Below are 18,202 nucleotides of genomic sequence, written 5' to 3'. Positions count from 1 at the left end.
AATAGGAGAGGAACACCTCGAGACATTGACGAGGGACTGCAGATGGGGAGAAAAAGTGGTACTGTAGGTACCCTCCCCGGAAGAGAACATCATGGATCATACAAAGGGGTTTCTACATGGATATACATATCCCTTTACATTGGGTCCTCTTAATAGGGTTGTGATTGACTTCTGTCGAACATATCGGGCTAACCTGACATAGGTTCACCCGTCGTTCTAGAGGACAGTGCTGATGATATGGTTCTTTGCGGAAGAAGCCGAGCTCGAGTTCACCCTTAGCCACCTTATCATGTTGTACTAACCCTTTCAATACAGAGGCCTGCTAGCTTTGCGATGCCGCTCCACCAGGCCCTTCGTTGTTGATGATGAAGAAGACAGGGACCGAGAATGGATTAATCGATTTATCCGAGTAAGGACTGTCGACGTTATCCTCGTGGAATTCCTGCCATTTCCTGAGAAATGGAAGGTCACATGTAAGTGGTACACTTGTGTCTTTATCATTTTTGCTCATGACGGGGATGGTTTTTGTGAAGACACTTTCTTTTTCTTTTACGGTGACCACATGGATGCCATATGAGATCCCCGACCTGGCGGATTGGGCTTTGAAGCTGGTAGCCCATTTGACCTATGATGAGCATAGGTGGAAAGATCTATCCAAGGGTAGATGGGAGGAAAAACAACATGGTACGTGCTGTGTGGTTTGCTTCCATTGGGGGGTACTCTGTGAGTACTAACCTCATCACCGGAGGTGTTGGAGATTTTCCTAAGGTGAGATTGTTCTCCCTTGGAGAGGATGAGGGGTCGTCGGCTTCAGGACTGAGGAGTAATATCAAACGGAAGGAACCCTCGCATGGAAAAGGCGATCAATGCAAGACATGTCCTGCTTGGAGGCCCAAAGAAGATGTCTCAACTGAGCCTGCAAAACCTGAGGCTTCCGGCCTTGGAAAGATGGTTCCCCCTTTACCATCATCTTCTCTTCCCGTCGAAGGTACTTCGAGGGACAAGGATTTTGTGCTGCTGTCTTCTCTTTCCATCGAAGGTACTTCAAGGCTAGGGGACTTATGGCTCAAGTGAGGTTTCAAACAATCAAATTCCTATTGGGAGCGGTTCTGCTGGGGTTGACGAAACCAGGCCGGTAGGTGCACATTCGACCTTTGAGGAGGCTCAACGGCTCTGTTCCGTGGTGTGTTTTGACCGATGGTATCATTTTTTTGGTTTTGCACTCCCACTTTCTTATTGAGCTCCCTTTTAACAGGCCTTTGATAATCTCAAGTCCGAGTTGCTCCACCGTGAAGCCAGATTGAGGAAAGCCTTGGATGTAGTGAAATCCCTTAGGCTTCTTTGTGATAATAGGGGAGATGAGTTGGTATACCTGCAGTACGAAGCGAATCGGAGCCTGAACTATGAAAGCCATCTTGAGAAACATGTAACCTTTGCTCTGAGGGAATGCATGCTTCTTCTTCTAACCTCAGGGATTGATATTTGGATACCTCAGTTGCAGGGCAAGACAGAGGATTTGGAATGCCTTTGAGGCGAGGTTGGCCAAGCCAAGTTTGAGTGCAACGGGCTAAGGGCTCAGATAGATGACCATATTGCAGCCAAGAAAAATGCCTTGGCCAAGGTTTTCACCCTTGAGAAGCTGCTCCGGAACGCACGTGAAAATGGCTTGGTTCAGATGAGCATCACAAGGCTCGAATCTGAGTATTTCGAGATGAAGGCTGAGGTTGTGGATGCCCGGGCTGAAGCAGAAGAGATTCGGGCTAAGGCCGTCAAAAATGTGAACGTCTATCTAAAAGATGTTGTCGATGCCCGAGCTAAGTTGGGAGGTATTTCCAATCGAGAGAGCAGAAGTAATGAATATGTCCGGTGTAAATCTCGGAAAGAAACCCTCGAAGAGATTCACGCTAGGGGCTTCGATCTCTCGGAAGAGATAGTGCAGGCCAAGGCAGATGAATACGACACCAAATTCCTCGTATCTTATGCCGAAGATAGGGGAGACGGGGCGGATGGGGCCGCGGTCGCCGAGGATAAAATGGAATAGGCTTTTTCTTATTGATTCTTTGTACAGTGTTCTTAGAGAACTTTGCAAATGGAGCTTTTAGTATTTTTCGCATATGCGTATAAAAGAAAAAACTTTCGGTTTCATCTTTCATGCATCTCCCTCTGCTTGTGTATGTCTTCCTTTGTTTTGAATTTATATGTTTGTCGATGATTAGTCAGGTGAACTAGGCTTCAAATAATGACCCTTATGTATATAATTCGGCCTTGAGGCATTGTTAAGTTGGCTCGTGGTCTCTTACGCATAAGGTCAGTACGACTTTCGACATGGGCTGCCGACAACAGCTCTTATGCATTTGCCCTTAAGTGTTTTAAGTTAACTTTTTCGGGCTCAGTCTCTGAGTTGGATTTCAACTCGAGCTCATTGACCCTTAAGTTTTTGAATTTTAAGTTGGCCCTTAGGCTCTTATGCGTTGGGTCGTCACGGCCTGTGATTTAAAGCTGGCGATAATGGCTCTTACGCATTGGGTCAGTACGACTTTTTATGTGGGTTTTATTTTCCCTCGTTAAAGACTTTTTGAAGTTTTTGTGTTTGCCCGACTCTTCAACGGCTCGATAAGAACCTCGATTGTGAGCTGTTATATAGCGATAAATGAGCACCTCAGGAGGTTTCGCTCGATGGTTGAGTTGTTTCGAAGCCCATTATTTTGAGCTAATATGATCAAAGCTATTTTTCTTATAACGAGGGTAGCCTGATTAACCGGATCTTTTTGAAGTTTTTTTGAAGTAATTGATAGGCCTATGATTTTATAGCAACGTTCTAGCATCCCCGAGTCGCGTTAGTTTGGCTGGTACAGCCTTATGACTGTAGTCATTGTGTTTGTCCGGAGTTTTTCCGTCCTCAAGTGAAGTAGTTTCGGTGTCTATATCGAGGGTATGCCTTTTTAGGGGTCTTGTATGTTCGGATATACAGACTTAACTTTAAGATCGGGATTATGCCTTTTGTAAGGTCTTATAAATTTGAACATGCCTTATTTGAGGTCTTATAGATAGGTTACTTGGTACAAGTATATTCATTCCTTGCTTGAGGTCTTACAGATTTGGTATTACCTTATGAAGGTCTTACTGCCTCGAGGTTGCCCGCCTGGGGTCTTACAACGTCGAGTTTTTGACATATCGATGAGGTGATAGTTGACGACAGTCCCCTTGACGTCAAAAGTTTTTTGGCTCTGGAGCCATTCTTTGTAAACATGGTGTTGCCTCATTGAGGGCTTACGAGTTTGAAGTTCCCGACCCGGAGGTCTTACCGCTTCGAGTTTTTAACATCAGTCCCCAAGTGTTCGGGAAATTCCTGGTTCTGGAGTCGTTTCTTGTAAACAAATAGTAGACTCCTTTGAAGCGTAAAGAGTTTTGATGGAGATAAAAGTATTATTTGATTACTTGGCACAAGTATACATGTTTTCGCCATCAAGGGCTCAATTATTCTATGGAGACACGGTTCGTTCGACCGTTTGGCCCAATACATCATTTTCCTACTAAGACCCTTTTCAGCTCATCTTGACCTCTTCGAGAAGGTGATCTTCCGGGGGGATGCCCCCCAGTGTTCGAGGCTGACTGAAGAGAAGCCTTGAACACTTGTGAAATTTTCCTTAGCTAGCATATAGATGTTGCCTCGTTATAAACCTTGCCGGTAAAACCCTTCTTGGGATAAAAACCGACCGAAGGAAAAGAATGCAACATATGCTTTGAAACCATAATGTCTTCGAGATGGACAACTCTTCGACTGTTCTGATCGGGCACCTGCATAAAGGTTAGTGTAAGATTTAAGGAAAATAGGGGGATGGTTATACCTTAGCGGCGATGGCACTTCGAGCCTCGATATGCCTTCTATGTTTTCTCTGAGGATGCAACATGGTCCTTTGCTTGTCTTATTCGGGTATAGCCGAGAATGTGTCTCGTGATCGCTATTTCACTGTTTGGTTATCCTTTGGCTCCTTCGATGTTGTGGGCATTGATGCCGGTACCACATCGTGCACCGCAAACATTTCCCTCGCTGCATGTTGTTCCCCATACATGGTTTTTATTCTGTCTTTCATCGGAAACTTGGTCATTTGATGAAGGGTTGATGCTACTTCTCTCATGCAATATATCCATGGCCTTCCGAGCAAGGCATTTTACCTCATGTCTCCTTCGATGACATGGAATTTGGCATTTTGGTCGTGCCATCCACGTTGACCGGGAGGGTGATTTCCCCTTCCGTTGTTTCGCTCGCCATGTTGAATCCGTTGAGGACTCGAGAGGTGGGAACGATTTGGTCGAGCAGTCCGAGCTGCTCCACCACCCTGGACCTAATAATGTTGTCTGAGCTAATTGGATCCACAAGTACACATTTAATTTGAAATATATTCACAAGAAGAGATTACCAGTGCGTCGTTATGATTCTGAGACAGGGTCTCGATGTCCTCATTTCTAAACTTTAGAGCGTCCTTGGGTACGTAACCTCGAGTTCGCTTACACTAGTGATGGATATTTTTGTTCTTAGTATAGTAGGCTCCTGAGGGACGTCGATTCCTCCCATGATCATGTGGATGACATTATGCGGCTCATCTGTTTCATTCTTCCTGTTTACCTAATTTTCTCGGAACTAATTTTTGGCTAGATCGCTATGGAACTCTCGGAGGTGCCCCTTGTTGAGTAGTCGGGCTACTTCTTCTTAGAGTTGTCTGCAATCTTCGGTCCTATGACCGTGTGTGCCGTGAAATTCGCACACTAAGTTGTGTTTCCTCCGACATATCTGATAGTACAGGTCTTGGCCACCCTGTGTCTCTGATTTTACTGATGGCAAATACGATGTCTAAAACGTCAATGTTGAAGTTGTATTTCGACAGGCGGGTGCCTCCGTCGGGCCTGCCTGTCTTTTCAATTCGACTCTGCTCACGAGTCCCCGAGAATTCTGACCTCGGTCTGTGCTTTGATCATTACGGGGTATGTTACGCCTTGGGGCATTTCTCCTATCTTTGGTGTATGGTTGGTACCTTTCCTTATTTGTCTTTGGCTCTTTTGCCAAGAGTCTACTTGGATATACCGAGCCCGAGGGGGCTCCCAATTGGTCGTCTGTGACCTTAATATTAGACTGATATTAGTTGTGACACCCGACCAAGTCACGGCAGGGTATTCAATCAAATTCTGCTTCAGCTGTTTTGAAGCCACGATCTTCGCTCCTTCAAGCCTTGGGTGAACGCCTTCACTGCCCAGTCATTGGAGATCGGTGGTAATTCAATTCACTACATTTGAAAGTGAGATACGAACTCTTGTAGCATCTCGTTTTCACTTTATTTGATTTTGAAGATGTTGGATTTCCTTGTAGCCAACTAGATGGCACCGTCATGCGCCTTTATGAAAGAGTCTCCCATCATGGCAAATGAGTCTATTGAATTTGGAGCTATGTTGTGATACCGCATCATGGCCCCTTTCGAGAGTGTTTCTCCAAACTTTTTTAGCAGGACGGATTCGATCTCGTCATCCTTCAGGTCGTTGCCTTTTACCGCACAAGTGTAGGTTGTAACGTGCTCGTTGGGGTCTGAGGTCACATTGTACTTCGGGAGATCATGCATTCTAAAATTCTTCGGGATGGGCTTTGGAGCGGCACCCCATGGGAATGGTTTTTGTACGAATTTCTTCGAATCGACACCCTTCGGGATCGGGGGTGCGCCCGGGATCTGATCGACCCTCTAGTTGTAGGTATATACCTTTTTGTCGTTGGCTTCTATCATCTTTTCACCTGACTCAATCCTCTTTGTGAGGTCTACAAGCATCTTCAGAATAGCAGGGTTGGCTGTTGACTCGTTGTTGCTTGACCTTTCAGGTACATGCTCGGTTCAAGGGGCCGTTTTGCTTGGAGTTTTTTGGTGGCTTTGCAGTTGAGCAATTGCTAGCTGTTGTGCCTGCAACATCTCAAAAATGACCGTGAAGGCTAACATCCTGGTCCTCCCAAGTTGAGGTTTTCTGAGCTTCTTATTGGTCTCCTTGATGTATGCTCCTATTAGTGTGGGAGCTTATATCGACGTGTTGGGCATCGCATGAGACCACATCCACTAGGATTGGCTCTGGTGTGTATTCAGGGTTTCGTGGTGGTACACCAATAGCTGGAATGACCACACTATTCTCTCTGTGGTCCTCAAGACCTTTGTTTTCATATGCATTCATTGAGTTAGACATTTTGACCTGAAATCAATGATTCTTGGACGAGAAAAAGATATGAAAGATAACTTGTGTTATGTAGTAAACTAGCAAGAAAATAATCACTATTATTTTTAGCCCCACGGTGGGCGCCAAACTGTTTACCTTGAAAATGGTAATTACAATTAGATTTGATTTTGTGGTTCTACAAATATGTGATCTATTTTTATGCTAGTTGTTAGGCAATTGATGTTAAGTATGAGACTAGGAAATAAGATAAGAACTTGAAAACAATATGTTTAAGAAAACCGAGCGACTGAAATTCGGGGCCTCGAGCCTGACTATATGGGACCTTGGGGTCGAGCTCGACACTAAGCTGTGAGCAACCGTTGAAGGGCTGACAGTTTTGAGAGCGTTGATGAATACTATTTATGATCAATAATGAGAAATAAATGACGAACAATTAATAGAACACAGTAAATATAAGCAATAAATGCAAGTACTAAAATCAATGAAGAATATGTTCAAGTTAAAGAGCACAGAATGTTCTTGTATTGAATGTTGTGAGAAGTATATGTTCTTCTACAAAAATGACAAAGGTCCCTTTTACATAGCAAGGGGAATCTCAACATAGTACAAGTACATTTTTTACAAAGATATATGGCTGGTGCAGAATGCCACGGTACGTGCCTGAACTAGCCTAATAGATTTGGTCAGCTTTAGTCATATGCCTTGGGAATCGCCCACTGGTTCATCATAGTCGTCGATTTACTCTGCCCCGAATTCGAGCATATAGGACCCTCGGGGTCGAGCCCCGAGCTGAACTTCGATCATTCTGGGAGCGGTATTTACGACGTGCCTCAATGTTCACAAAATCGGACCATCTTATTTTTGCCATATACAATAACCACATCCTCGAAAATAAACCAGTGTCGTCCAAAATTACCAATCTCTACCAGCTCAAATTGAAACATATAGGTTGTTGCGGTGCACAACCCGATCCCACCAGACAACACATAATCCTCCCTTATTCCACCATGACAATATCAATTACAGTAAATAATATACATATTTGTTGCGGTGCGCAACCCGATCCCACCATATATCAATATCAATATCAATATCGTAATTTCACCCTTATTTCACCATATCAATCCACCCTTATCCACCTGTTGTAGCGTGCAACACAATCCCACCGTACACATACATATTCACCCTTATTCTACCATATCAATCCTCCCTTATTGCACCTGCTGCGGCGTGCAGTCCGATCCCACCATATCAGAACCAAATACTCAATGTACATAGTCAAATCAACAGGCTAAATCACAAGGCCTTTATGATAAATAAATACCAAACTAAACCAAGAAAAGGAATCTTGTTCAATTTAGAATCTACACAAATAATACTACGTAGCGAGACCAAAACAACAATTTACAGTTTAAAAGTGCAAACAAGTCAAATTAGGCAAATAGAATGGATTATGAGAAATATGAAAAGAGATAAGATGGTTAACAAAAGAAAATATCGTACAAATTAAGCATGGAAAACATTTAGAGCATGTGACAGTTACGATAGGAGGGAAAACAATTAAGGAAAAATGATAAATCAGGGAAAACGGATAATTCGACGGCGTATAAGCACTCATCACCTTGCATATATTCCGATAGGATGGAATTCACATAACATAAAGTCCGAAGTTTCCTAATTCCCTCAAGTCAAGGTTAGACACAACACTTACCTCGCTCCAAAGGCCACTTAAAGCTCAATTACAACTTTTCCTTTCAAATACGTCTCCGAACCAACAATATCTAGCAAATTACCTACCAAATATTTCAAAATAAACCTTAGGAATCACCCACGGTTAATAAGAATTCAATTTAGGCCATTATTGAAAAAGTCAACACTAGGCCCGCTTGGTCCAAATCCAAAATTCGGACCAAAACCCGATTACCCATTTACCTCTGAGCCCGGATATACAATTGGTTTTGAAATCTAACCTTAATTTGAGGTCTAAATCCCCAATTTATCAAATCCCTAATTTCTACCCAAAAATTACCAATTCCACCATGAAAACGTTTGATTCTAGGTTGAAATCTTGTAAAATATAGTCAAACGTTGGAAGAAACTAGTTTAGAATCACTTACCTATGATTTGGGGAAAAACGATCATTGGAAAATTACCTCTTGTGTTTTAGGTTTTGAAAATTTGAAGAATGAATGATAAATCCCGTCCAAAAGTCATTTTGATCAGTTGCAGGTATTGCATTTGCGACTTGGGGTTCGCAAATGCGAGCCTCGCAAATGAGAAGAACCTATCGCAAATGTGAAGGTCTCCCCATTCCTTATTTCATTACAAATGCGAAAAAAGTCTCGCAATTGCGAGCCTGACCTTTCGCAATTGCGACCAATTGATCGCAATTGCGATCCCTGCAGTTCCCAGACTCGCTTTGCAAATGCAAAGAAAAGTTCGCAATTGCGAACACTGCTAGCCCAACTTCTCCTCACAAATGCGAGAATTAGCTCGCAAATGCGGTTCCCTCGGAGGTCGCAATTGCAATGCCTGATCTCGCATAGAGGCCTGCAACTTGCTCAGTTGCACCAACAATTTTTCCAAAGTTCAAATCACTTTGTAGCCTATCCGAAACTCACCCGAGCCCTTGGGGCTCCAAACCAAACATGCACACAAGTCTTAAAACATCATACGAACTTGCTCGCATGGTCAAATTGCCAAAATAACACCTACAACTATGAATTTAGCACCAAATGAAATGAAATTCTCAAGAACACATTGAAATTTCTATTTTCTCAACTGGACATCCGAATCACGTCAAACCAACTCTGTTTCTCACCAAATTTCACAGACATGTCTTAAATACTATATTGAACTTGTACCTAGCTCCAAAATAAAAATACGAGACTGATACCATCAAGATCGAACATCTATACTTTTCTTAAAAACAAATAATTTTTCAGATTTCAATATTTAAGAAATTTTTTAACTCGAGCTAGGGACCTCTGAATTCGATTCTGAGCATATGCCCAGGTCCTATATTTTGGTAGGGACCCACTAAGACTGTCAAAGCATGAATCTGGGTCCGTTTAACAAAACTATTGACCGAAGTCAACTCAAATAATGTTTTTAAGCAAAAATCCTTATTTTTATCAACTTCCAACACAAAAACTTTCTAGAAACATGTCCGAATTATGCACTTATATCGAGGAGGGATAAAATGAGGTTTTAAAATCATATGATGACCTATCGGGTCATCACAATTCTTGTGTAAGATAATAACATATGTATACATGCTTTGTGTCAGGGTTCGATCACCCTATGTATGCATGGTTCGTTTGGCCCTTACAATACATCCTATCGATTGTTAACCTTCAACTATGAAGTTCCTTCCCTTGCTAACGTCGGCATCCGAGAGTGATGCCCCATAGTATTTGAGGTTGATTGTAGAGGAAACATGGATACTGTTAATCCAACTGTGATACCGATTCATAATTGGTCCTTGACTCTATGTTAGCATGATCCATTGTTTCCTCGTTAAAAACATTTCCGAAAAACCCATTTGGGATAAAACCAGTTCAAGGAAAAAAGAGCGAAACGCGTGCTTTCGGACTTAAAGAATTCGTGTTGTTCCTTGTCGATCACATGCAAGTGTTAGTCCGAAAATAAAAGAAAATGAATGGGGTCGTACCTTAGCAGTAATATCATTTTAGGTGATTTATATTCCAATTGCTCGATATTTGTTCCCCGTTTATCGTTCCGAGCTTATAGGATCCTTTCCCATTGACCTTGAGAATTTGGTTCGGTCCTTCCTAGTTCGGACCCAACTTTTCTTCGTTCGAATTTCGGGTGTTTAGTGTAACCTTCCTTAGTACTAAATCTCCAATATTGAAATATCAAAGGTTGGCCCTTCGACTATAATACCTCTCGATCCGTTGATTTTGAGCAGCTTATCGAATAAGGGCTGCTTCACACCTTTCAACCAATAGCTCAAGGCTCATATTCATGGCCTCGTCATTTTATTCCTTTGTTTCATATAAGAATATGATACTTCGCTCCCCGACTTCGACCGGTATCAGAGCTTTGGTGCCATAAACTAATGAGAACGAAGCCCCGGTACTGGACTTCGAGGTCGTGCCATATGCCCAAAGGATTTTGGGTAGGATCTCCTTCCCTTTTCCTTTGGTGTCGGTTAACCATTTCTTAAGGTTTTGTAATATAGTTTTGTTGGTCGATTAGGCTTGTAAGTTCCCGATAGGGTGATAAGGTGTCGATAAGATTCTTTTGATCTTATGATCTTTGAGAAACTTGGTCACTTTGCTACCGATAAATTATTTCAGATTGTCGCATACAATTTCGAATGGCATTCTGAACCAACATATGATGTGGTCCCAAATGAAGTCGATGAATTCCTTCTCCCTGACCTTCTTGTATACTTGTGCTTCAACCCACTTAGAAAAATAATCTGTCCTAAATAAAATAAATTGAGCTTTACCTGGTGCCCATGGAAGCGGGCTGACAATGTCCATTCTCCACTTCATGAATGGCCATGATGACAAGAACAAATGTAGCAGTTTCCCGAAAATCATCCGAGCATATCTTTGGCACTTGTCACATTTTCGTACTAACTCCTTTGCATCTTTTTCCATATTGATCCAGTAATAGTCAGCTCTGATCACCTTTTACACCAATGATTCGGCGCGTGCATAATTTTCTGCAGGTGCACTCGTGAACTTCCCTCAGAACATACTCGGTATCTCCCGATCCAAAACATATTGCTAGCGGGTCATCGAACATTCTTCTAAACAAGGTTCCGTCCTCGGACATGTTAAATTGGGTTGCCTTTGTGTGCAAGGACCTTGATTCTTTTGAATCTGAGGGAAGTTTCCCAATCTTCAAAAACTCTATGTACAGAGTCCGAGGGTAGAGCGCCGGTGCTTCCCTTGGGTTTACGCACCGGCCTCCTCTTTGTTTTTTTCTTTATTGAGTTCAAAGAACTCGGGGCCCTTTTCCGTTCATCTCATCACCCTGCCTCAGAGCAGGGGACTTGAGAGGCACATCCTCATCACCAGATGGAGGCCTCATAGCAATATCTTTTGTCATGACCCAAACCGATGGGCCGTGACATGCACCTGGTACCTTACTCAATCGAGTACCAACGTAACATATCTTTCATATCATTCTATCATAGGTAAATAAATCGGAGTAAAGCATGAGGGAATACAAACTTATACATATGATGTACGGTCCTATAAGACAAAAATAACCACTCGTGTACTGAACATGGGCTGACAAGACCATACAATCTTTTACATACATGACATCTGTCTACAGGCCCTCTAAGAATACATAATTTCCATAAAGGTCTGGACAGAGTCCTGCCATACCAAACAATAAACGTCTAAATCATACTAACCAAATAAGCAACTCCGAAGCAAATGAAGCATACCAACATCTTCCGCTGAGCTGATAGCCTACTTGGAGGGCTCTCGACCTCTCTATCAAGACCTTCGGGTGTGAAATGCAACGTTCCCAAGCAAAAGGGACATCAATATGAATAATGTACCGAGTTTGTAAGGCACATATATAAGTACATAGCAGACATGGAAGAAATTTATATTAAATGACTCAACATATAAGTCTGGATACCTCTGTAAATCATGAAATATTTATGGTGTTATTCATATGTGTATGAATGTCATGTCGTGCATAGGTACATGTGTTCATAACATCATCAAGCCTCTGAGGGCATCTCATCATATCATCTCGACCACTGTGGAAAAATCATCAACGTATACTAGCTGATCAGGTGGTGGTGCGTATATAATGTCGTAACCTTCTCCCATATCCCATACACATATAATGTGTATATATATATATACGTATATAACTTCATCTTGTCATGGGTGAATGTACATGTATAAATACATGAAATGCATAAGAAATACGTTAATAAGATTTTCTCGGAATGCCATAAAAATCAATATGCCTTTCGGATAAACTTTATCAAATACGTATTTTTCTAAGAACCATGAATAGAAGATATAATAATAATTCACATGGGTAATCAAGAATATAGACACCCCTAATATTTCTATGAATAGTCATTTATGGAAATTGTGCATTTGCTCATTTCATTTGTGACAAATAGATCATGCCAAAAGAAATAAGGGATAACCTTAACATACCTGAGTCGATTCTCTTTTTAATCCCTCTAACACATGTCAATTGCGACAAAACACGTAACGGTGGATCGAGTCGGGAAAAATCCGTATGATATTCTTGAGAAAGATTGCACCGTATTCCCTTAGAATCACAAAATCTCGTTGCTATAACATTACGTAGTATAATTTCGTATGAAGACTTCTTGGCTAGAGATACGTTACATTTGTAGATGTAGAACACATCCATTTTTGGTGAATTTGATCCAAATTTTGGACGGCTTTTCCTTGCTAAAGCAAGTCATGCTTTTCCATCTCATATTTTTGTGAAATTTGAGACTTTAGTGCCACAGCAAAGATTCCTTCTAAAGGTGACTCGTGCTCTAAATCATGCCACCTATAGTAATGACTTATGAGTCATTTTAATTTAAAAGGAGGGGTTTCCATCTCATGCTTTAATGCTTATCCAATATATATTCCCAATTAATTAGGTAATGTCCTATTACCCGGTAATTAACTAATTACCTGCATAATTAAAAATTATCTCAACTTACTTAAAATACTACTTACTTTTAACATACCTTGTATACCTTACAGTCATGGTCATGTAGTACTTTGTGTGGCACTAGTCCATACATATCGAGTATTAATACTCGGCCCGTATTTTATCCCAGTATGCCAAACTTGGACAAAAAAATTCATTTTCTTTGACTTCTTTCCCCTCTCACCTTCACGAATTTACTCATTGATTAAAATAGTATAATCCTTATAATCTCCAAATAATCTTTTTTCCTTGGACTAATGTCAATTACCTCACGACAATTTCGACGTACAATACTATAGGTTGCAACATCATCGTAATTTAATACTGTGAAGCGTAACTTCACAGTAATATAAAACTGTGGGACGTAATATTGCGGGGCGTAACATCATTCCCCCCTTTGGAACATTCAGTTGATTAATGCTCTTATCATTCTCATAACCCATTGGTCTTGCGAATACTTTAGTACTTGTCTTGCCATCTAGGCGACTGTTCTGTGAATGAGTCCCAAAGGCCACAACATTCCCCCATTTAAGCCTCTTTCTCACACCACGACTTGTAGTCGGAATCCATCTAATCTCGTAACTGTTGCTACTTTTTATCATGCAACCTTTACGATTCTAACATTGTAGATGCGCCTGACTCTTCTCTTCTCTTCCAACTTTTGGCCAATCTCTAGGCTTCACTTTGTGAACATATATAAAATTATGTTAAGTTGTCCCTCTAGGCGTCATTAGATTTACTACATCTAAGTAAACCATACTATACCAAAATTCTTACTTCGATTTATCATTACTGAGGTCTGCTACCAAACTCCAGGTTACTCTCATTATTTATCCTATATGCAAAAAGCTAGATCCTTTAACGCTTCTTCATTACTATTCATCTTAAGACTGTTGGCCCAATTTCATCTCGTACTGTGCAACTTTTACCCGTCCATTGTTGGTTCACCTCCATGTTGATCTACAATCATCCATTGATAACTTGAAATTTCTTACGTAATATATTACAACTAGTGTCACGACCCAAATTGAAGGGGCCGCGACAGGCACCCAGTGCCTTACTCAACCGAGTACCAATGTAACATATCTTTCTTGTCATACTATCATGGGTAAATGAGCCAGAAACCCATCACGATATAACAAGATAAAAATATAAGGGAATACTCAACATGTGACGACCCAACATGATATACAAACTTATACATGTGACATATGGGCCTATAAGGCCGACATGACCATTTGTAAACTCAAAATATAGGCCGACAAGGCCATAAAAGTATCCATACACCTGACATCTGTCTACAAGCCTCTATGAGTACATAAAATCATAAAGGTCAGGATAGGGCCCGCCATACCAATCAATACATGTTCAAATCATATTGACCAAATAGACAACTCCGGAGCATGATCTTAAATGAAATAAACATAAACGATATGCTATTTCATAACGGATCTACTCCTAACAACTAAGGTTGTCCATGTTGTTCTTTCCTTATAAAGTTATTCTAACCAAGTGTATATGATCCTTGAATCCTATAGAAGTTCATAATGTTAATCGGAGGTACAACGGCCTTACGTCACTCCAAAAGGTTTAGAGCGTGATTCCATAAGTCTAGCGTGCATTAGATATATGTATCTATTTTACTCTACCGAGGTGCGCTATAGTCGGCCGGGTATGGAACCTACTGTGCAACCACTGATCAGTTGGGTTTACCGAGCTCCACGTGGCCGAGTACGATTCTACCAAGCCTTATGGTGGCCGGGTATGTTTTTACTGAGTCCTCTTTGAGGCCAGGTACGATATGATGATGATGATACCCACATATGAGTAAGTGTTTAAAAGTTTATGTATACATATGTATTTATGCATTTCATGTCACTAGCCCCCAGAGGCACTCAAATGTTACAGGTTGTATATCCTCTATCTCTCTTTACATTACTGTTCTTGTTTATGCTTTCCTGCCTTACATAATTGGTACTTTATTCATACTGACGTCCCTTTTGCCTGGGGACGTTGTGTTTCATGCCCGCAGGTCCCGATAGATAAGTTTTCATTCCTCCTAGTAGGCTATCAGCTCAGCGGAAGGTGTTGGTGCACTCCACTTGCCAAAAGAATGAAGGAAGTGCCTTAACATACCTTTAAAATCTTCTATCCAATCGTCAAGCAAGCTCAATACGATATTTTTACGTCTACACTGAGTAAACTGACTCAATAATCATAATATAAGTGTTGTATATCTCATATTTGGAAACCAATATTCTACAAGAAAATGGACAGCACCTCCCCTATTTGTACTATATCCCATATGTTACCTAAAGTCACCAAACACCCAAACAACAACAATATAATTCACAATAAGCTCTCTGATTAGTTCAACAACCATTTTGATCGGCAAGCTCGATTTACGATTAACAAAATATGGTTTTAATCAAATTCATTTTCCATGAATCTGGCTACAACATATATAACATCATGCCTATGCTTACCATACCATTTTCAACCCAAAACATCATAAGCGTAATCTTCAAATATACTCTACACACATAGCACCTTAACCTTTATCGTCAACATCTTATTTTTCATGTTATCTTCTTCAATCCACCGAATTAGCACATAGATAAGCTTAACAACAACATCCACAACATAATAGAACTATTTATAACAATTTCCAGCCACAACAAAGAATATATATAGCCTCAACACAACCCACAAAAAAAAGATAATGATTCCTTAATTCATGTCAATTACTATCTTGCAGATTTTCACTCAAAAAACTTAACCAACACATGATTGACCTTAAGCACAACCAAGAACATGATTTAGATATCTTAGGCAGTAAATACAACTTGAAATCCCTAGCTTGTATTTACCAAGAACACTTGTATTTCGCCTTGAAACTCTATGATATAAGAAGGAGGTACTGATTTTTAGCTTAATCATAAAGAACAGCATGAAATCTGAGGTTACTTACCTTTTAAGAACCCTCTAAAACAGCCACGAGATGAAGAACTACGATCTAGCAAGCACCACGAGATTCCTAGCGTTGGATTCATGTTTTTGTCTTAGGTTTTTACCCTAGAATCATGGAGGAATCCTTGGAGATTATTTAAGAGGTTTAGGAACTGTTGTGGATGAGAACAATAAGTTAAAACAACATATAAATGACTTAAATACAAGCTGAAGTTTAAACAGACTTTGTGGGTCCCATGGGAGCTGCTTGCGCAGTCTTGCGAAAATGTGAATATCTATCTAGTACGATATGGTATCAAAGAACGGTTTAATGAATTAGAAAATAAACTCGTAGATATTCAATTTGATATGTATATCATCCCTTGATTCCAGGTATATTAGGAGAAAAGTGCAGCTACATTTGACCTAAATTTCAGCACATTATGAATGCAACTTGTGATGACCTTTGCCAACTTTTGTTCCACGACTCACTTGACTTAAAAACATAACACACGACTATCATACGACTAAAATAACTCATAACTTAACCTCCTCATCATGTTAATTACCCTAGTCTCACCCTAAAAGTATATGTTATAACATTCCAAACTTGTCGACTTTCGACGAAACTTATTTTCTTCAATTCGTTTAGCGTCTAAGTTTACCAACCCTTTTGGTACTTGTTATTCATGACCTCCAAGATTTATGATCTCCAAGATAACATGATAAACTTACGTTGTGTACTTTCAAAAATGATCTCATTTCTGAGCTTACATCAATTGGCTTACGACATACTCTCACGTACGAAAACATGGGATGTAACATCATTCCCCCCTTTCGAACATTCGTCCTCGAATGTTGACTAATGCATTTATCGGTCTCATGACATGTAGCTTTTAAAAATACATTAATATTATCCTTGACATCTAGGAAACTGTTTTGTAAATAAATCCAAAGGCCAGGGTATTCCCCCCTTTAGGCCTCTTTCTCATACCACGACATATGGTCAAAATTCTTCCAATATCATAACTATTGTTACCTTCTGTCATGCATCATGTACAACTGTGTACTTGTATGTGTGCCTATGCGACTCTTCTCTCTTTTTTCCTCCAGCTTTTAGCCAATCTCTAGTCCTCACTTTGTGAACATATACAGAACTATGACAAGATGTCCCTCTAAGCGTCTATAGGTGTACTAAAGTTCTTCGCTTGGTACTTTGTCGAACTTACGACTATTGCTATACCTTGCTTCATAGCCTCGGTTATCTATGCTTATGGTTTTACTACATCTAGGTAGGTCATACTATATCCTAACTCTTACTTCGATTTATTATTACCGAGGTCTGCCACCCAGCTCCGGGTTACTCTTTTGCTGCTTTTCCTATATGTATAATCTATAACGACCCGGTCGTTAATTTTAAGAATTAATACCTTGATCCCCTGTTAACTGCTTTCCTCGTATGTGTTTCTGCTATTGTGAGTTGATGGGAAGATTTATTTGGAGTTTCGGAGAGTTTTTGGGACACTTAGTCTCTAAATGAGAGTTTAAGTTTTAGAATTTGGACCGTAGTCGGAGCAGTGTGAAGACAGCCTCAGAATGGAATTCTATTGGTTTCGTTAGCTCCGTTGGGTGATTTTGGGCCTAGGGGCATGTTCAAATTGTATTTTGGAGATCCGTAGCTTATTTAGGCTTGAATGCCGAAAGTTGAATTTTTTAAGTTTCCGGTTCGGTAATGAGATTTTGATCTACGGTTCGGAATGGAATTTCCGAAGTTGGAGTAGCTCTGTAGTGTTGAATGTGCAAAATTTCAGGTCATTCGATGGAGGTTTGATAGATTTTTTGATCGAGAGCGTAATTTGAGAGTTTTTGTAGTTCTTAAGCTTGAATCTGTGGTTAATATAATTTTTCTATGTTGTTTTAATATGTTTTGATTATTGGTATAAGTTTGGATAGTGGTATATGACTTGTTCGTGCTTTTGGTTGAGGTCATGGGGGCCTCGGGATAATTTCGGATGGTTAACGGGAAGTTTGGAGTTGAGTTTGGCAGCTCAAGTTTTATAGTTGTTGTCATAACCGCATCTGTGGGTTGGAGGCCGCAGATGCGGAAGCAAGCCACAGAAGCGCCCAAGAGGTGAGTCAGGCGAGCCGCAAAAGCGGACATCTGGACACATCTGCGATGGTGCAGGTGCGAGAGAGTGACCGCAGGTGTGGTTCCATAGCTTTAAGTAAAAATCGTAGGTGCAGTGGGTTATACTGCAAAAGTGGGTCCGCAAAAGTGAGAAATGATCGCTGGTGCGGAATCCCTGGGTAAGAAGGTATATATTTCACCCTTCACGATTTCTGGCCATTTTTCTCAATA

The sequence above is a fragment of the Nicotiana tabacum genome, chromosome 7 (assembly GCF_000715075.1).
Source record: "Nicotiana tabacum cultivar K326 chromosome 7, ASM71507v2, whole genome shotgun sequence".
Lineage (NCBI taxonomy): Eukaryota > Viridiplantae > Streptophyta > Magnoliopsida > Solanales > Solanaceae > Nicotiana > Nicotiana tabacum.
This window is presented reverse-complemented; position numbering follows the sequence as displayed.